The sequence below is a fragment of the Macaca fascicularis genome, chromosome 10, assembly GCF_037993035.2.
Source record: "Macaca fascicularis isolate 582-1 chromosome 10, T2T-MFA8v1.1".
Classification (NCBI taxonomy): domain Eukaryota; kingdom Metazoa; phylum Chordata; class Mammalia; order Primates; family Cercopithecidae; genus Macaca; species Macaca fascicularis.
In genome coordinates this window covers 47562273-47583393 of record NC_088384.1, presented here as the reverse complement: position 1 = coordinate 47583393, position 21121 = coordinate 47562273, and positions in this window count along the sequence as shown.

Sequence of the window (21121 nt, the reverse complement as noted above, 5' to 3'; positions counted from 1 at the left end):
AGGGCTACGGTGAAAAAGTAAATATCCTCAGACGAAATCTGGAAGGAAACTTTCTGAGAAACTGCTTAGTGTTTTGTTAATTCATCTCACAGAGTTAAATCTGTATTTCGTGGATCTCTTTGCTAGCCGTATTTGTGGAATCTGAGAGCAGATATTTCGGATCCCTTTGAAGACTATAGGGCCAAAGGAAATATACTCCGATTACAAAGAGAAAGAAGCTTTCTGAGAAACTTCTTTGTGTTCTGTGAAATCAACTCTCAGAGTTACAGATTTCCCCTCAGAAGCCTTTCACTAAGACAGTTCTTGTGGAATTGGCAAAGTGATATTTTTAGCCCCTAGAGGGCTATGGTGAAAAGGGAAATATCCTCAGATGAAATCTGGAAAGAAGCTTCCTGAGAAACTACTTAGTGTTGTGTTCTTTCATCTCACAGAGTTATATCTGTATTTCGTGGATCTCTTTGCTAGCCTTATTTCTGTGGAATCTGAGAACAGATATTTCGGATCCCTTTGAAGACTATAGGGCCAAAGGAAATATCCTCCGATAACCAAGAGAAAGAAGCTCTCTGAGAAACTTCTTTGTGTTTTGTGAAATCAACTGACAGAGTTGCAGCTTTCCCCTCAAGAAGCCTTTCGCTAAGACAGTTCTTGTGGAATTGGCCAAATGATATTTGGAAGCCCATAGAGGGCTCTTTTGAGAAAGGAAATATCCTCAGATGAAATCTGGAAAGAAGATTTCGGAGAAACTGCTTGGTGTTCTGTTAATTCGTCTCACAGAGTTACATCTGTATTTCGTGGATCTCTTTGCTAGCCTTATTTCTGTGGAATCTGAGAAAAGATATTTCGGATCCCTTTGAAAACTATAGGCCCAAAGAAATATCCTCCGATAAAAAAGAGAAGGAAGCTATCGGAGAAACTTCGTTGTGTTCTGTGAAATCATCTCACAGAGTTACAGCTTTCCCCTCAAGAATCCTTTCGCTAATACAGTTCTTGTGGAATTGGCAAAGTGATATTTGGAAGCCCATAGAAGGCCTTGGTGAAAAAGGAAATATCCTCAGATGAAATCTGGAAAGAAGCTTTCTGAGAAACTGCTTAGTGTTCTGTTAATTCATCTCACAGATTTACATCTGTATTTCGTGGATCTCTTTGCTAGCCTTATTTCTGTGGAATCTGAGAACAGATATTTCGGATCCCTTTGAAGACTATAGGGCCAAAGAAAATATCCTCCGATAACGAAGAGAAAGAAGCTTTCTGAGAAACTTTTTTGTGTTCCGTGAAATCATCTCACAGAGTTACAGCTTTCCCGTCAAGAAGTCTTTAGCTAAGACAGTTCTTGTGGAATTGGCAAAGTGATATTGGAAGCCCATAGAGGGCTATGGTGAAAAGGGAAATATGATCAGAAGAAATCTGGAAAGAAGCATTCTGAGAAACTGCTTAGTGTTCTTTTCATTCATCTCACAGAGTTATATCTGTATTTCGTTGATCTCTTTGCTAGCCTTATTTCTGTGGAATCTGAGAACAGATATTTCGGATCAATTTGAAGACTATAGGTCCAAAGGAAATATCCTCCGATAACAAAGAGAAAGAAGCTTTCTGGGAAATTTCTTTGTGTTCTGTGAAATCAATTCGCAGAGTTACAGCTTTCTCCTAAAGAAGCCTTTCGCCAAGACAGTTCTTGTGGAATTGGCAAAGTGATATTTGGAAGCCCATAGAGGGCTATGTTGAAAAAGGAAATAGCCTCAGATGAAATCTGGAAAGAAGCTTTCTGAAACTGCTTGGTGTTCTGTTAATTCATCTCACAGAGTTACATCTGTATTTCGTGGATCTCTTTGCTAGCCTTAATTCTGTTGAATCTGAGAACTGATATTTCAGATCCCTTTAAAGACTATAGCGCCAAAGGAAATTTCCTCCGATAACAAAGAGAAGGAAGCTTTCTGGGAAATTTCTTTGTGTTCTGTGAAATCATCTCACAGACTTCCAGCTTTCCCCTCAAGAAGCCTTTCGCTAAGCCTGTTCTTGAGGAATTTTCAAAGTGATATTTCGATGCCCATAGAGGGTGACGGTGAAAAATGAAATATCCTCAGATAAAATCTGCAAAGAAGCTTCCGGAGAAACTGCTTAGTGTTCTGTTAATTCATCTCACAGAGTTACACCTTCCCCTCAGGGATCCGTTTGCTAAGCCTGTTCTTTTGGAATTTGCAAAGTGATATTAGGAAGCCCGTAGAGGGCTATTGTGAAAAAGAAATTAACCTCAGAGAAAAACTGAAAAGAAGCTTTCTGAAAAAACCGCTTTGTGATGTGTGACTTCCACTCACAGGGTTTCATCTCTATTTAGTGCATCTGTTTGCCAGCCTTATATTTGTGGAATCTGACAACTGATATTTCGGATCCCTTTGAAGACTCTAGTGCCAAAGGAACTATCCACCGATATCAAAGAGAAAGAGGATTTCTGAGAAACTTCTTTGTGTTTTCTGAAATCATTTCACAGACTTCCAGCTTTCCCCTCAAGAAACCGTTCGCTTGGCCTGTTCTTGTGGAATTTGAAAAGTGATATTTCGATGAACCTGTAGGGCTTAGGTGAAAAAGAAAATATCCTCAGATGAGATCTGGAAAGAAGCTTTCTGAGAAACTGCTTAGTGTTCTGTTAATTCATCTCACTTAGTTACACCCTTCCCCTCAAGAAGCCTTTCGCTAAGCCTGTTTTTGTGGAATTTGCAAAGTTATATTTGGAAGCCCATAGAGGACTGTGGTGAAAAAGAAAATATCCTCAGAAAAAACCTGGGAAGAAGCTTTCTGAGAAACTGCTTAGTGTTCTGTTAATTTATCTCACAGAGTTACATCTGTATTTCGTGGATCTCTTTGTTAGCCTTATTACTGTGGAATCTGAGAACAGATATTTCGGATCCCTTTGAAGACTATAGGGCCAAAGGAAATATCCTCCGATAACAAAGAGAAAGAAGCTTTCTGAGAAACTTCTTTGTGTTCTGTGAAATCATCTCACAGAGTTACAGCTTTCCCCTCAAGAAGCCTTTCGCTAAGACAGTTCTTGTGGAATTGGCAAAGTGATATTTGGAAGCCCATAGAGGTCTATGGTGAAAAAGGAAATATCCTCAGATGAAATCTGGAAAGAAGCTTTCTGAGAAACGGCATATGGTTCGGTTAATTCATCTCACAGAGTTACATCTGTATTTCGTGGATCTCTTTGCTAGCCTTATTTCTGTGGAATCTGAGAACAGATATTTCGGATTCCATTGAAGACTATAGGGCCAAAGGAAATATCCTCCGATAACAAAGAGAAAGAAGCTTTCTGAGAAACTTCTTTGCGTTCCGTGAAATCATCTCACAGAGTTACAGCTTTCCTCTCAAGGAGCCTTTCGCTAAGACGGTTCTTGTGGAATTGGCAAAGTGATATTTGGAAGCCCATAGAGGGCTATGGTGAAAAAGGAAATATCCTCAGATGAAATCTGGAAAGAAGCTTTCTGAGAAACTGCTTAGTGTTCTGTTAATTCATCTCACAGAGTTACATCTGTATTTCGTGGATCTCTTTGCTAGCCTTATTTCTGTGGAATCTGAGAACAGATAGTTCGGATCCCTTTGAAGACAATAGGGCCAAAGGAAATATCCTCCGATAACAAAGAGAAAGAAGCTTTCTGAGAAACTTCTTTGTGTTCTGTGAAATCACCTCACAGAGTTACAGCTTTCCCCTCAAGAAGCCTTTGACTAAGACAGTTCTTGTGGAATTGGCAAAGTGATATTTGGAAGCCCATCGAGGGCTATGGTGAAAAAGGAAATATCCACAGATGAAAACTAGAAAGAAGCTTTCTGAGAAACTGCTTAGTGTTCTGTTAATTCATCTCACAGAGTTACATCTGTATTTCGTGGATCTCTTTGCTAGCCTTATTTCTGTGGAATCTGAGAACAGATATTTCGGATCCCTTTGAAGACTATAGGGCCAAAGGAAATATCCTCCGATAACAAAGAGAAAGAAGCTTTCTGAGACACTTCTTTGTGTTCTGTGAAATCATCTCACAGAGTTACAGCTTTCCCCTCAAGAAGCCTTTCGCTAAGACAGTTCTTGTGGAATTTGTAAAGGGATATTTGGAAGCCCATAGAGGCCTATGGTGAAAAAGGAAATATCCTCAGATGAAATCTGGAAAGAAGCTTTCTGAGAAACTGCTTAGTGTTCTGTTAATTCATCTCACAGAGGTACATCTGTATTTCGTGGATATCGTTGCTAGCCTTATTTCTGTGGAATCTGAGAACAGATATTTTTGATCCCTTTGCAGACTATAGGGCCAAAGGAAATATCCTCCGATAACAAAGAGAAAGAAGCTTTCTGAGAAACTTCTTTGTGTTCTGTGAAATCACCTCACATAGTTACAGCTTTCCCCCAAGAAGCCTTTCGCTAAGACACTTCTTGAGAATTGGCAAAGTGATATTTGAAGCCCAAAGAGGGCTATGATGAAAAAGGAAATATCCTCAGATGAAATCTGGAAAGAAGCTTTCTGAGAAACTGCTTAGTGTTCTGTTAATTCATCTCACAGAGTTACATCTGTATTTCATGGATCTCTTTGCTAGCCTTATTTCTTGGAATCTGAGAACAGATATTTCGGATCCCTTTGAAGACTATAGGGCCAAAGGAAATATCCTCCGATAACAAAGAGAAAGAAGCTTTCTGAGAAACTTCTTTGTGTTCTGTGAAATCATCTCCCAGAGTTACAGCTTTCTCCTCAAGAAGCCTTTCGCTAAGACAGTTCTTGTGGAATTGGCAAAGTGATATTTGGAAGCCCATAGAGGGCTATGGTGAAAAAGGGTATATCCTCAGATGAAATCTCGAAAGAAGCTTTTTCAGAAACTGCTTAGTGTTCTGTTCATTCATTTCACAGAGTTACATCTGTATTTCGTGGATCTCTTTGCTAGCCTTATTTCTTTGGAATCTGAGAACAGGTATTTCAGATCCTTTTGAAGACTATAGGGCCAAAGGGAATATCCTCCGATTACAAAGAGAAAGAAGCTTTCTTAGAAAGTTCTTTGTGTTCTGTGAAATCATCTCACAGAGTTACAGCTTTCCCCTCAGGAAGCCATTCGGTAAGACAGTTCTTGTGGAATTGGCAAAGTCATATTTGGAAGCCCATAGAGGGCTATGGTGAAAAAGGAAATATCCCCAGATGAAATCTGGAAAGAAGCTTTCTGAGAAACTGCTTAGTGTTCTGTTCATTCATCTCACAGAGTTACATCTGTATTTCGTGGATCTCTTTGCTAGCCTTATTTCTGTGGAATCTGAGAACAGATATTTCGGATCCCAATGAAGACTATAGGGCCAAAGGAAATATCATCCCGTAACAAAGAGAAAGAAGCTTTCTGAGAAACTTCTTTGTGTTCTGAGAAATCATTTCACAGAGTTACACCTTTCCCCTCAAGAACCCTATTGCTAAGACAGTTTTTGTGGAATTGGCAAAGTGATATTTGGAAGCCCATAGTGGGCTATGGTGAAAAAGGAAATATCCTCAGATGAAATCTGGGAAGAAGCTTTCTGAGAAACTGTTTAGTGTTCTCTTAATTCATCTCACAGAGTTACATCTGTATTTCGTGGATCTCTTTGCTAGCCTTATTTCTGTGGAATCTGAGAACAGATATTTCGGATCCCATTGAAGACTATAGTTCCAAAGGAAATATCCTCCGATAACAAAGAGAAAGAAGCTTTCTGAGAAACTTCTTGGCGTTCTGTGAAATCATCTCACAGAGTTACAGCTTTCCCCTCAAGAAGCCTTTCGCTAAGACACTTCTTGTGGAATTGGCAAAGTGATATTTGGAAGCCCATAGAGGGCTATAGTGAAAAAGGAAATATCCTCAGTTGAAATCTGGAAAGTAGCTTTCTGAGAAACTGCTTAGTGTTCTGTTAATTCATCTCACAGAGTTACATCTGTATTTCGTGGATCTCTTTGCTAGCCTTTTTTCTGTGGAATCTGAGAGCAGATATTTCGGATCCCATTGAAGACTATAGGGCCAAAGGAAATATCCTCCGATAACAAAGAGACAGAAGCTTTCTGAGAAACTTCTTTGCGTTCTGTGAAATCATCTCACAGAGTTACAGCTTTCCTCTCAAGAAGCCATTCGCTAAGACAGTTCTTGTGGAATTGGCAAAGTGATATTTGGAAGCCCATAGAGGGCTATGGTGAAAAAGGAAATATCCTCAGATGAAATCTGGAAAGAAGCTTTCTGAGAAACTGCTTAGTGTTCTGTTAATTCATCTCACAGTGTTATATCCGTATTTCGTGGATCTCTTTGCTAGCCTTATTTCTGTGGAATCTGAGAACAGATATTTCGGATCCCATTGCAGACTATAGGGCCAAAGGGAATAACCTCCAGTAACAAAGAGAAAGAAGCTTTCTGAGAAACTTCTTTGTGTTCTGTGAAATCATCTCACAGAGTTACTGCTTTCCCCTCAAGAAGCCTTTCGCTAAGACAGTTCTTGTGGAATTGGCAAAGTGATATTTGGAAGCCCTTAGAGGGCTATGGTGAAAAATGAAATATCCTCAGAATAAATCTGGAAAGAAGCTTTCTGAGAAACTGCTTAGTGTTCTGTTAATTCATCTCACAGAGGTACATCTGTATTTCGTGGATATCTTTGCTAGCCTTATTTCTGTGGAATCTGAGAACAGATATTTTTGATCCCTTTGAAGACTATAGGGCCAAATGAAATATCCTCCCATAACAAAGAGAAAGAAGCTTTCTGAGAAACTTCTTTGTGTTCTGTGAAATCACCTCACAGAGTTACAGCTATCCCCCAAGAAGCCTTTCGCTAAGACACTTCTTGTGGAATTGGCAAAGTGATATTTGAAGCCCATAGAGGGCTATGGTGAAAAAGGAAATATCCTCAGATGAAATCTGGAAAGAAGCTTTCTGAGAAACTGCTTAGTGTTCTGTTTATTCATCCCACAGAGTTACATCTGCATTTCGTGGATATCTTTGCTAGCCTTATTTCTGTGGAATCTGAGAACAGGTATTTCAGATCCCTTTGAAGACTATAGGGCAAAAGGAAATATCCTCCGAATACAAAGAGAAAGAAGCTTTCTTAGAAAGTTCTTTGTGTTCTGTGAAATCATCTCACAGAATTACAGCTTTCCCCTCAGGAAGCCATTCGCTAGGACAGTTCTTGTGGAATTGGCAAAGTGATATTTGGAAGCCCTTAGAGGGCTATGGTGAAAAAGGAAATATCCTCAGATGAAATCTGGAAAGAAGCTTTCTGAGAAACTGTTTAGTGTTCTGTTAATTCATCTCACCGAGTTACATCTGTATTTCGTGGATCTCTTTGCTAGCCTTATTTCTGTGGAATCTGAGAACAGATATTTCGGATCCCATTGAAGACTATAGGGCCAAAGGAAATATCCTCCGATAACAAAGAGAAAGAAGCTTTCTGAGAAACTTCTTGGCGTTCTGTGAAATCATCTCAGAGAGTTACTGCTTTCCCCTCAAGAAGCCGTTCGCTAAGACAGTTCTTGTGGAATTGGCAAAGTGATATTTGGAAGCCCATAGAGGGCTATGGTGAAAAAGGAAATATCCTCAGATGAATTCTGTAAAGAAGCTTTCTGAGAAACTGCTTAGTGTTCTGTTCATTCATCTCACAGAGTTACATCTGTATTTCGTGGATCTCTTTGCTAGCCTTATTTCTGTTGAATCTGAGAACAGACGTTTCGGATCGCTTTGAAGACTATAGGGCCAAAGGAAATATCCTCCGATTACAAAGAGAAAGAAGCTTTCTGAGAAACTTCTTTGCGTTCTGTGAAATCAAATCACAGAGTTACAGCTTTCCCCTCAAGAAGCCTTTCGCTAAGACAGTTCTTGTGGAATTGGCAAAGTTATATTTGGAAGCCCTTAGAGGGCTATGGTGAAAAAGGAAATATCTTCAGATGAAATCTGGAAAGAAGCTTTCTGAGAAACTGCTTAGTGTTCTGTTAATTCATCTCACAGAGTTACATCTGTATTTTGTGGATATCTTTGCTAGCCTTATTTCTGGGGAATCTGAGAAAAGATATTTCGGATCCCTTTGAAGACTATAGGGCCATAGGAAATATCCTCCGATATCAAAGAGAAAGAAGCTTTCGTAGAAACTTCTTTGCATTTGTGAAATCATCTCACAGAGTTACAGCTTTCCCCTCAAGAAGCCTTTCGCTAAGACAGTTCTTGTGGAATTGGCAAAGTGATATTTGGAAGCCCTTAGAGGGCTATGGTGAAAAAGGAAATATCCTCAGATGAAATCTGGAAAGAAGCTTTCTGAGAAACTGCTTAGTGTTCTGTTAATTCATCTCACAGAGTTACATCTGTATTTCGTGGATCTCTTTGCTAGCCTTATTTCTGTGGAATCTGAGAACAGATATTTCGGATCCCATTGAAGACTATAGGGCCAAAGGAAATATCCTCCGGTAACAAAGAGAAAGAAGCTTTCTGAGAAACTTCTTTGTGTTCTGTGAAATCATCTCACACAGTTACAGCTTTCCCCTCAAGAAGCCTTTCGCTAAGACAGTTCTTGTGGAATTGGCAAAGTGATATTTGGAAGCCCTTAGAGGGCTATGGTGAAAAAGGAAATATCCTCAAATGAAATATGGAAAGAAGCTTTCTGAGAAACTGCTTAGTGTTCTGTTAATTCATCTCACAGAGTTACATCTGTATTTCGTGGATATCTTTGCTAGCCTTATTTCTGTGGAATCTGAGAACAGATATTTTTGATCCCTTTGAAGACTATAGGGCCAAAGGTAATATCCTCCCATAACAAAGAGAAAGAAGCTTTCTGAGAAACTTCTTTGTGTTCTGTGAAATCACCTCACAGAGTTACAGCTATCCCCCAAGAAGCCTTTCGCTAAGACACTTCTTGTGGAATTGGCAAAGTGATATTTGAAGCCCCTAGAGGGCTATGGTGAAAAAGGAAATATCCTCAGATGAAATCTGGAAAGAAGCTTTCTGAGAAACTGCTTAGTGTTCTGTTTATTCATCCCACAGAGTTACATCTGTATTTCGTGGATATCTTTGCTAGCCTTATTTCTGTGGAATCTGAGAACAATTATTTCGGATCCCAATGAAGACTATAGGGCGAAAGGAAATATCCTCCGGTAACAAAGAGAAAGAAGCTCTCTGAGAAACTTCTTTGTGTTCTGTGAAATCATCTCACAGAGTTACACCTTTCCCCTCAAGAACCCTTTGGCTAAGACAGTTTTTGTGGAATTGGCAAAGTGATATTTGGAAGCCCATAGTGGGCTATGGTGAAAAAGGAAATATCCTCAGATGAAATCTGGAAAGAAGATTTCTGAGAAACGGCTTAGTGTACTGTTCATTCATTTCACAGAGTTACATTTGTATTTCGTGGATCTCTTTGCTAGCCTTATTTCTGTGGAATTTGAGAACAGGTATTTCAGATCCCTTTGAAGACTATAGGGCCAAAGGAAATATCCTCCGATTACAAAGAGAAAGAAGCTTTCTTAGAAAGTTCTTTGTGTTCTGTGAAATCATCTCACAGAGTTACAGCTTTCCCCTCATGAAGCCATTCGCTAAGACTGTTCTTGTGCAATTGGCAAAGTGATATTTGGAAGCCCATAGAGGGCTATGGTGAAAAAGGAAATATCCTCAGATGAAACCTGGACAGAAGCTTTCTGAGAAACTGTTTAGTGTTCTGTTAATTCATCTCACAGAGTTACATCTGTATTTCGTGGATCTCTTTGCTAGCCTTATTTCTGTGGAATCTGAGAACAGATATTTCGGATCCCTTTGAAGACTATAGGGCCAAATAAATATCCTCCGATAACAAAGAGAAAGAAGCTTTCTGAGAAACTTCTTTGCGTTCTGTGAAATCATCTCACAGAGTTACAGCTTTCCTCTCAAGAAGCCTTTCGCTAAGACAGTTCTTGTGGAATTGGCAAAGTGATATTTGGAAGCCCATAGAGGGCTATGATGAAAAAGGAAATATCCTCAGATGAAATCTGTAAAGAAGCTTTCTGAGAAACTGCTTAGTGTTCTGTTCATTCACCTCACAGAGTTACATCTGTATTTCCTGGATCTCTTTGCTAGCCTTATTTCTGTGGAATCTGAGATCAGATACTTCGGATCCTAGTGAAGACTATAGGTCCAAAGGAAATATCCTCCGGTAACAAAGAGAAAGAAGCTTTCTTAGAAACTTCTTTGTGTTCTGTAAAATCACCTCACAGAGTTACAGCCTTCCCCTCAAGAAGCCTTTCGCTAAGACATTTCTTGTGGAATTGGCAAAATGATATTTGGAAGCCCATAGAGAGCTATGGTGAAAAAGGAAATATCATCAGATGAAATCTGTAAAGAAGCTTTCTGAGAAACTGCTTAGTGTTCTGTTAATTCATCTCACAGAGTTACATCTGTAATTCGTGGATCTCTTTGCTAGCCTTATTTGTGGGGAATCTGAGAACAGATATATCGGATCCCTTTGAAGACTATAGGGCCAAAGGAAATATCCTCCGATAACAAAGAGAAAGAAGCTTTCTGAGAAACTACTTTGCGTTCTGTGAAATCATCTCACAGAGTTACAGCTTTCCCCTCAAGAAGCCTTTCGCTAAGACAGTTCTTGTGGAATTGGCAAAGTGATATTTGGAAGCCCATAGTGGGCTGTGGTGAAAAAGGAAATATCCTCAAATGAAATCTGGAAAGAAGCTTTCCTAGAAACTGGCTAGTGTTCGGTTAATTCATCTCACAGGGTTACATCTGTATTTCGTGGATCTCTTTGCTAGCCTTATTTGTGGGGAATCTGAGAACAGATATTTCGGATCCCATTGAAGACTATAGGGCCAAAGGAAATATCCTCCGATAACAAAGAGAGAGAAGCTTTCGGAGAAACTTCTTTGCGTTCTGTGAAATCATCTCACAGCGTAACAGCTTTCCTCTCAAGAAGCCTTTCGCTAAGACAGTTCTTGTGGAACTGGCAAGGTGATATTTGGAAGCCCACAGAGGGCTATGGTGAAAAAGGAAATATCCTCAGATGAAATCTGGAAAGAAGCTTTCTGAGAAACTGCTTAGTGTTCTGTTAATTCATCTCACAGAGTTACATCTGTATTTCGTGGATCTCTTTGCTAGCCTTATTTCTATGGAATCTGAGAACAGATATTTCGGATCTCATTGAAGACTCTAGGGCCAAAGGAAATATCCTGCGATAACAAAGAGAAAGAAGCTTTCTGAGAAACTTCTTTACGTTCTGTGAAATCATCTCACAGAGTTACAGCTTTCCCCTCAAGAAGCCTTTCGCTAAGACAGTTCTTGTGGAATTGGCAAAGTGATATTTGGAAGCCGTTAGAGGGCTATGGTGAAAAAGGAAATATCCTCAGATGAAATCTGGAAAGAAGCTTTCTGAGAAACTGCTTAGTGTTCTGTTAATTCATCTCACAGAGTTACATCTGTATTTCTTGGATATCTTTGCTAGCCTTATTTCTGGGGAATCTGAGAACAGATATTTCGGATCCCTTTGAAGACTATAGGGCCAAAGGAAATATCTTCCGATAACAAAGAGAAAGAAGCTTTCTGAGAAACTTCTTTCTGTTCTGTGAAATCACCTCACAGAGTTACAGCTTTCCCCTTAAGAAGCCTTTCGCTAAGACATTTCTTGTGGAATTGGCAAAGTGATATTTGGAAGCCCATAGAGGGCCGTGGTGAAAAAGGAAATATCCTCAGATGAAATCTGGAAAGAAGCTTTCTGAGTAACTGCTTAGTGTTCGGTTAATTCATCTCACAGCGTTACATCTGTATTTCGTGGATCTCTTTGCTAGCCTTATTTGTGGGGAATCTGAGAACAGATATTTCGGATCCCATTGAAGACTATAGGGCCAAAGGAAATATCCTCCGATAACAAAGAGAAAGAAGCTTTCTGAGAAACTTCTTTGTGTTCTGTGAAATCATCTCACAGAGTTACAGCTTTCCCCTCAAGAAGCCTTTCGCTAAGACACTTTTTGTGGAATTGGCAAAGTGATATTTGAAGCCCATAGAGGGCTACGGTGAAAAAGGAAATATCCTCAGATGAAATCTAGAAAGAAGCTTTCTGAGAAACTGCTTAGTGTTCTGTTCATTCATCTCAGAGAGTTACATCTGTATTTCGTGGATCTCTTTGCTAGCCTTATTTCTGTGGAATCTGAGAACAGGTATTTCAGATCCCATTGAAGACTATAGGGCCAAAGGAAATATCCTCCTATTACAAAGAGAAAGAAGCTCTCTGAGAAACTTCTTTGTGTTCTGTGAAATCATCTCACAGAGTTACAGCTTTCCTCTCCAGAAGCCTTTCGCTAAGACACTTCTTGTGGAACTGGCAAAGTGATATTTGGAAGCCCATAGAGGGCTATGGTGAAAAAGGAAATATCCTCAGATGAAATCTGGAAAGAAGCTTTCTGAGAAACTGCTTAGTGTTCTGTTAATTCATCTCACAGAGTTACATCTGTATTTCGTGGATATCTTTGCTAGCCTTATTTCTGGGGAATCTGAGAACAGATATTTTGGATCCCTTTGAAGACTACAGGGCCAAAGGAAATATCTCCGATAACAAAGAGAAAGAAGCTTTCTGAGAAACTTCTTTGTGTTCTGTGAAATCATCTCACAGAGTTACAGCTTTCCCCTCAAGAAGCCTTTCGCTAAGACAGTTCTTGTGGAATTGGCAAAGTGATATTTGGAAGCCCATAGAGGGCTGTGGTGAAAAAGGAAATATCCTCAGATGAAATCTGGAAAGAAGCTTTCTGAGAAACTGCTTAGTGTTCGGTTAATTCATCTCACAGAGTTACATCTGTATTTCGTGGATCTCTTTGCTAGCCTTATTTGTGGGGAATCTGAGAACAGATATTTCGGATCCCATTGAAGACTATAGGGCCAAAGGAAATATCCTCCGATAACAAAGAGAAAGAAGCTTTCTGAGAAACTTCTTTGTGTTCTGTGAAATCATCTCCCAGAGTTACAGCTTTCTCCTCAAGAAGCCTTTCGCTAAGACAGTTCTTGTGGAATTGGCAAAGTGATATTTGGAAGCCCATAGAGGGCTATGGTGAAAAAGGAAATATCCTCAGATGAAATCTGGAAAGAAGCTTTCTGAGAAACGGCTTAGTGTTCTGTTAATTCATCTCACAGAGTTACATCTGTATTTCGTGGATCTCTTTGCTAGCCTTATTTCTGTGGAATCTGCCAACAGGTATTTCAGATCCCATTGAAGACTATAGGGCCAAAGGAAATATCCTCCGATAACAAAGAGAAAGAAGCTTTCTTAGAAACTTCTTTGTGTTCTGTGAAATCATCTCACAGAGTTACAGCTTTCCCCTCAAGAAGCCTTTCGCTAAGACAGTTCTTGTGGAATTGGCAAGGTGATATTTGGAAGCCCATAGAGGGCTATGGTGAAAAAGGAAATATCCTCAGATGAAATCTGGAAAGAAGCTTTCTGAGAAACTGCTTAGTGTTCTGTTAATTCATCTCACAGAGTTACATCTGTATTTCTTGGATATCTTTGCTAGCCTTATTTCTGGGGAATCTGAGAACAGATATTTCGGATCCCTTTGAAGACTATAGGGCCAAAGGAAATATCTTCCGATAACAAAGAGAAAGAAGCTTTCTGAGAAACTTCTTTCTGTTTTGTGAAATCACCTCACAGAGTTACAGCTTTCCCCTTAAGAAGCCTTTCGCTAAGACATTTCTTGTGGAATTGGCAAAGTGATATTTGGAAGCCCATAGAGGGCCGTGGTGAAAAAGGAAATATCCTCAGATGAAATCTGGAAAGAAGCTTTCTGAGTAACTGCTTAGTGTTCGGTTAATTCATCTCACAGCGTTACATCTGTATTTCGTGGATCTCTTTGCTAGCCTTATTTGTGGGGAATCTGAGAGCAGATATTTCGGATCCCATTGAAGACTATAGGGCCAAAGGAAATATCCTCCGATAACAAAGAGAAAGAAGCTTTCTGAGAAACTTCTTTGTGTTCTCTGAAATCATCTCACAGAGTTACAGCTTTCCCCTCAAGAAGCCTTTCGCTAAGACACTTCTTGTGGAATTGGCAAAGTGATATTTGAAGCCCATAGAGGGCTACGGTGAAAAAGGAAATATCCTCAGATGAAATCTAGAAAGAAGCTTTCTGAGAAACTGCTTAGTGTTCTGCTCATTCATCTCAGAGAGTTACATCTGTATTTCGTGGATCTCTTTGCTAGCCTTATTTCTGTGGAATCTGAGAACAGGTATTTCAGATCCCTTTGAAGACTATAGGGCCAAAGGAAATATCCTCCTATTACAAAGAGAAAGAAGCTCTCTGAGAAACTTCTTTGTGTTCTGTGAAATCATCTCACAGAGTTACAGCTTTCCCCTCAAGAAGCCTTTCGCTAAGACAGTTCTTGTGGAATTGGCAAAGTGATATTTGGAAGCCCATAGAGGGCTATGTTGAAAAAGGAAATATCCTCAGATGAAAACTGGAAAGAAGCTTTCTGAGAAACTGCTTAGTGTTCTGTTAATTCATCTCACAGAGTTACATCTGTATTTCGTGGATATCTTTGCTAGCCTTATTTCTCTGGAATCTGAGAACAGATATTTTTGATCCCTTTGAAGACTATAGGGCCAAAGGGAATATCCTCCGATAACAAAGAGAAAGAAGCTTTCTGAGAAACTTCTTTGCGTTCTGTGAAATCATCTCACAGAGTTACAGCTTTCCCCTCAAGAAGCCTTTCGCTAAGACAGTTCTTGTGGAATTGGCAAAGTGATATTTGGAAGCCCTTAGAGGGCTATGGTGAAAAAGGAAATATCCTCAGATGAAATCTGGAAAGAAGCTTTCTGAGAAACTGCTTAGTGTTCTGTTAATTCATCTCACAGAGTTACATCTGTGTTTCTTGGATATCTTTGCTAGCCTTATTTCTGGGGAATCTGAGAACAGATATTTCGGATCCTTTTGAAGACTATAGGGCCAAAGGAAATATCCTCAGATAACAAAGAGAAAGAAGCTTTCTGAGAAACTTCTTTGTGTTCTGTGAAATCATCTCACAGAGTTACAGCTTTCCCCTCAAGAAGCCTTTCGCTAAGACAGTTCTTGTGGAATTGGCAAAGTGATATTTGGAAGCCCATAGAGGGCCGTGGTGAAAAAGGAAATATCCTCAGATGAAATCTGGAAAGAAGCTTTCTGAGAAACTGCTTAGTGTTCTGTTAATTAATCTCACAGAGTTACATCTGTATTTCGTGTATCTCTTTGCTAGCCTTATTTCTGTGGTATCTGAGAACAGGTATTTCAGATCCCATTGAATACCATAGGGCAGAAGGAAATATCCTCCAATTACAAAGAGAAAGAAGCTTTCTGAGAAACTTCTTTGTGTTCTGTGAAATCATCTCACAGAGTTACACCTTTCCCCTCAAGAACCCTTTGGCTAAGACAGTTCTTGTGGAATTGGCAAAGTGATATTTGGAAGCCCATAGTGGGGTATGATGAAAAAGGAAATATCCTCAGATGAAATCTGGAAAGAAGATTTCTGAGAAACGGCTTAGTGTTCTGTTCATTCATTTCACAGAGTTACATCTGTATTTCGTGGATCTCTTTCCTAGCCTTATTTCTGTGGAATCTGAGAACAGGTATTTCAAATCCCATTGAAGACTATAGGGCCAAAGGAAATACATTCCGATAACAAAGAGAAAGAAGGTTTCTGAGAAACTTCTTGGCATTCTGTGAAATCATCTCACAGAGTTACAGCTTCCCCCTCAAGAAGCCTTGAGCTAAGACACTTCTTGTGGAATTGGCAAAGTGATATTTGGAAGCCCATAGAGGGCTATGGTGAAAAAGGAAATATCTTCAGATGAAATCTGGAAAGAAGCTTTCTCAGAAACTGCTTAGTGTTCTGTTAATTCATCTCACAGAGTTACATCTGTATTTCGTGGATCTCTTTGCTAGCCTTATTTCTGTGCAATCTGAGAACAGATATTTCGGATCCCATTGAAGACTATAGGGCCAAAGGAAATATCCCTGATAACAAAGAGACAGAAGCATTCTGAGAAACTTCTTTGCGTTCTGTGAAATCATCTCACGGGGTTACATATTTCCTCTCAAGAAGCCTTTCGCTAAGACAGTTCTTGTGGAATTGGCAGAGTGATATTTGAAGCCCATAGAGGGCTTGGTGAAAAAGGAAATATCCTCAGATGAAATATGGAAAGAAGCTTTCTTTGAAACTGCTTAGTGTTCTGTTAATTCATCTCACAGAGTTACATCTGTATTTCGTGGATCTCTTTGCTAGCCTTATTTCTTGGAATCTGAGAACAGATATTTTGGATCCCTTTGAAGACTATAGGGCCAAAGGAAATATCCTCCGATAACAAAGAGAAAGAAGCTTTCTGAGAAACTTCTTTGTGTTCTGTGAAATCATCTCCCAGAGTTACAGCTTTCTCCCCAAGAAGCCTTTCGCTGAGACAGTTCTTGTGGAATTGGCAAAGTGATATTTGGAAGCCCATAGAGGGCTATGGTGAAAAAGGAAATATCCTCAGATGAAATCTGGAAAGAAGCTTTCTGAGAAACTGCTTAGTGTTCTGTTAATTCATCTCACAGAGTTACATCTGTATTTCGTGGATCTCTTTGCTAGCCTTATTTCTGTGGAATCTGAGAACAGATATTTCGGATTCGATTGAAGACTATAGGGCCAAAGGAAATATCCTCCGATAACAAAGAGAGAGAAGCTTTCGGAGAAACTTCTTTGCCTTCTGTGAAATCATCTCACAGCGTAACAGCTTTCCTCTCAAGAAGCCTTTCGCTAAGACAGTTCTTGTGGAACTGGCAAGGTGATATTTGGAAGCCCACAGAGGGCTATGGTGAAAAAGGAAATATCCTCAGATGAAATCTGGAAAGAAGCTTTCTGAGAAACTGCTTAGTGTTCTGTTAATTCATCTCACAGAGTTACATCTGTATTTCGTGGATCTCTTTGCTAGCCTTATTTCTGTGGAATCTGAGAACAGATATTTCGGATCTCATTGAAGACTATAGGGCCAAAGGAAATATCCTGCGATAACAAAGAGAAAGAAGCTTTCTGAGAAACTTCTTTACGTTCTGTGAAATCATCTCACAGAGTTACAGCTTTCCCCTCAAGAAGCCTTTCGCTAAGACAGTTCTTGTGGAATTGGCAAAGTGATATTTGGAAGCCGTTAGAGGGCTACGGTGAAAAAGGAAATATCCTCAGATGAAATCTGGAAAGAAGCTTTCTGAGAAACTGCTTAGTGTTCTGTTAATTCATCTCACAGAGTTACATCTGTATTTCTTGGATATCTTTGCTAGCCTTATTTCTGGGGAATCTGAGAACAGATATTTCGGATCCCTTTGAAGACTATAGGGCCAAAGGAAATATCTTCCGATAACAAAGAGAAAGAAGCTTTCTGAGAAACTTCTTTCTGTTCTGTGAAATCACCTCACAGAGTTACAGCTTTCCCCTTAAGAAGCCTTTCGCTAAGACATTTCTTGTGGAATTGGCAAAGTGATATTTGGAAGCCCATAGAGGGCCGTGGTGAAAAAGGAAATATCCTCAGATGAAATCTGGAAAGAAGCTTTCTGAGTAACTGCTTAGTGTTCGGTTAATTCATCTCACAGCGTTACATCTGTATTTCGTGGATCTCTTTGCTAGCCTTATTTGTGGGGAATCTGAGAACAGATATTTCGGATCCCATTGAAGACTATAGGGCCAAAGGAAATATCCTCCGATAACAAAGAGAAAGAAGCTTTCTGAGAAACTTCTTTGTGTTCTCTGAAATCATCTCACAGAGTTACATCTTTCCCCTCAAGAAGCCTTTCGCTAAGACACTTCTTGTGGAATTGGCAAAGTGATATTTGAAGCCCATAGAGGGCTACGGTGAAAAAGGAAATATCCTCAGATGAAATCTAGAAAGAAGCTTTCTGAGAAACTGCTTAGTGTTCTGCTCATTCATCTCAGAGAGTTACATCTGTATTTCGTGGATCTCTTTGCTAGCCTTATTTCTGTGGAATCTGAGAACAGGTATTTCAGATCCCATTGAAGACTATAGGGCCAAAGGAAATATCCTCCTATTACAAAGAGAAAGAAGCTCTCTGAGAAACTTCTTTGTGTTCTGTGAAATCATCTCACAGAGTTACAGCTTTCCCCTCAAGAAGCCTTTCGCTAAGACAGTTCTTGTGGAATTGGCAAAGTGATATTTGGAAGCCCATAGAGGGCTATGTTGAAAAAGGAAATATCCTCAGATGAAAACTGGAAAGAAGCTTTCTGAGAAACTGCTTAGTGTTCTGTTAATTCATCTCACAGAGTTACATCTGTATTTCGTGGATATCTTTGCTAGCCTTATTTCTCTGGAATCTGAGAACAGATATTTTTGATCCCTTTGAAGACTATAGGGCCAAAGGGAATATCCTCCGATAACAAAGAGAAAGAAGCTTTCTGAGAAACTTCTTTGCGTTCTGTGAAATCATCTCACAGAGTTACAGCTTTCCCCTCAAGAAGCCTTTCGCTAAGACAGTTCTTGTGGAATTGGCAAAGTGATATTTGGAAGCCCTTAGAGGGCTATGGTGAAAAAGGAAATATCCTCAGATGAAATCTGGAAAGAAGCTTTCTGAGAAACTGCTTAGTGTTCTGTTAATTCATCTCACAGAGTTACATCTGTTTTTCTTGGATATCTTTGCTAGCCTTATTTCTGGGGAATCTGAGAACAGATATTTCGGATCCCTTTGAAGACTATAGGGCCAAAGGAAATATCCTCAGATAACAAAGAGAAAGAAGCTTTCTGAGAAACTTCTTTGTGTTCTGTGAAATCATCTCACAGAGTTACAGCTTTCCCCTCAAGAAGCCTTTCGCTAAGACAGTTCTTGTGGAATTGGCAAAGTGATATTTGGAAGCCCATAGAGGGCCGTGGTGAAAAAGGAAATATCCTCAGATGAAATCTGGAAAGAAGCTTTCTGAGAAACTGCTTAGTGTTCTGTTAATTAATGTCACAGAGTTATATCTGTATTTCGTGGATCTCTTTGCTAGCCTTATTTCTGTGGTATCTGAGAACAGGTTTTTCAGATCCCATTGAATACCATAGGGCAGAAGGAAATATCCTCCAATAACAAAGAGAAAGAAGCTTTCTGAGAAACTTCTTTGTGTTCTGTGAAATCATCTCACAGAGTTACACCTTTCCCCTCAAGAACCCTTTGGCTAAGACAGTTCTTGTGGAATTGGCAAAGTGATATTTGGAAGCCCATAGTGGGGTATGATGAAAAAGGAAATATCCTCAGATGAAATCTGGAAAGAAGATTTCTGAGAAACGGCTTAGTGTTCTGTTCATTCATTTCACAGAGTTACATCTGTATTTCGTGGATCTCTTTCCTAGCCTTATTTCTGTGGAATCTGAGAACAGGTATTTCAAATCCCATTGAAGACTATAGGGCCAAAGGAAATACATTCCGATAACAAAGAGAAAGAAGCTTTCTGAGAAACTTCTTGGCATTCTGTGAAATCATCTCACAGAGTTACAGCTTCCCCCTCAAGAAGCCTTGAGCTAAGACACTTCTTGTGGAATTGGCAAAGTGATATTTGGAAGCCCATAGAGGGCTATGGTGAAAAAGGAAATATCTTCAGATGAAATCTGGAAAGAAGCGTTCTCAGAAACTGCTTAGTGTTCTGTTAATTCATCTCACAGAGTTACATCTGTATTTCGTGGATCTCTTTGCTAGCCTTATTTCTGTGCAATCTGAGAACAGATATTTCGGATCCCATTGAAGACTATAGGGCCAAAGGAAATATCCCTGATAACAAAGAGACAGAAGCATTCTGAGAAACTTCTTTGCGTTCTGTGAAATCATCTCACGGGGTTACATATTTCCTCTCAAGAAGCCTTTCGCTAAGACAGTTCTTGTGGAATTGGCAGAGTGATATTTGAAGCCCATAGAGGGCTTGGTGAAAAAGGAAATATCCTCAGATGAAATATGGAAAGAAGCTTTCTTTGAAACTGCTTAGTGTTCTGTTAATTCATCTCACAGAGTTACATCTGTATTTCGTGGATCTCTTTGCTAGCCTTATTTCTTGGAATCTGAGAACAGATATTTTGGATCCCTTTGAAGACTATAGGGCCAAAGGAAATATCCTCCGATAAAAAAGAGGAAGAAGCTTTCTGAGAAACTTCTTTGTGTTCTGTGAAATCATCTCCCAGAGTTACAGCTTTCTCCCCAAGAAGCCTTTCGCTGAGACAGTTCTTGTGGAATTGGCAAAGTGATATTTGGAAGCCCATAGAGGGCTATGGTGAAAAAGGAAATATCCTCAGATGAAATCTGGAAAGAAGCTTTCTGAGAAACTGCTTAGTGTTCTGTTCATTCATCTCACAGAGTTACATCTGTATTTCTTGGATCTCTTTGCTAGCCTTATTTCTGTGGTATCTGAGAACAGGTATTTTGGATCCCGCTGAATAGCATAGGGCCAAAGGAAATATCCTCCAATTACAAAGAGAAAGAAGCTTTCTGAGAAACTTCTTTGTGTTCTGTGAAATCAACTCACAGAGTTACACCTTTCCCCTCAAGAACCCTTTGGCTAAGACAGTTATTGTGGAATTGGCAAAGTGATATTTGGAAGCCCATAGTGGGCTATGGTGAAAAAGGAAATATCCTCAGATGAAATCTGGAAAGAAGATTTCTGAGAAACGCCTTAGTGTTCTGTTCATTCATTTCACAGAGTTACATCTGTATTTCGTGGATCTCTTTCCTAGCCTTATTTCTGTGGAATCTGAGAACAGGTATTTCAGATCCCATTGAAGACTATAGGGCCAAAGGAAATATCCTTCGATTACAAAGAGAAAGAAGCTTTCTTAGAAAGTTCTTTGTGTTCTGTGAAATCATCTCACAGAGCTACAGCTTTCCCCTCAAGAAGACTTTCGCTACGACAGTTCTTGTGGAATTGGCAAAGTGATATTTGGAAGCCCATAGAGGGCTACGGTGAAAAAGGATATATCCTCAGATGAAATCTGGAAAGAAGCTTTGTGAGAAACTGCTTAGTGTTGTGTTCATTCATCTCACAGAGTTACATCTGTATTTCGTGGATCTCTTTGTTAGCCCTATTTCTGTGGAATCTGAGAACAGATATTTCGGTTCCTTTTGAAGACTATAGGGCCAAAGGAAATATCCTCCGATAACAAAGAGAAAGAAGCTTTCTG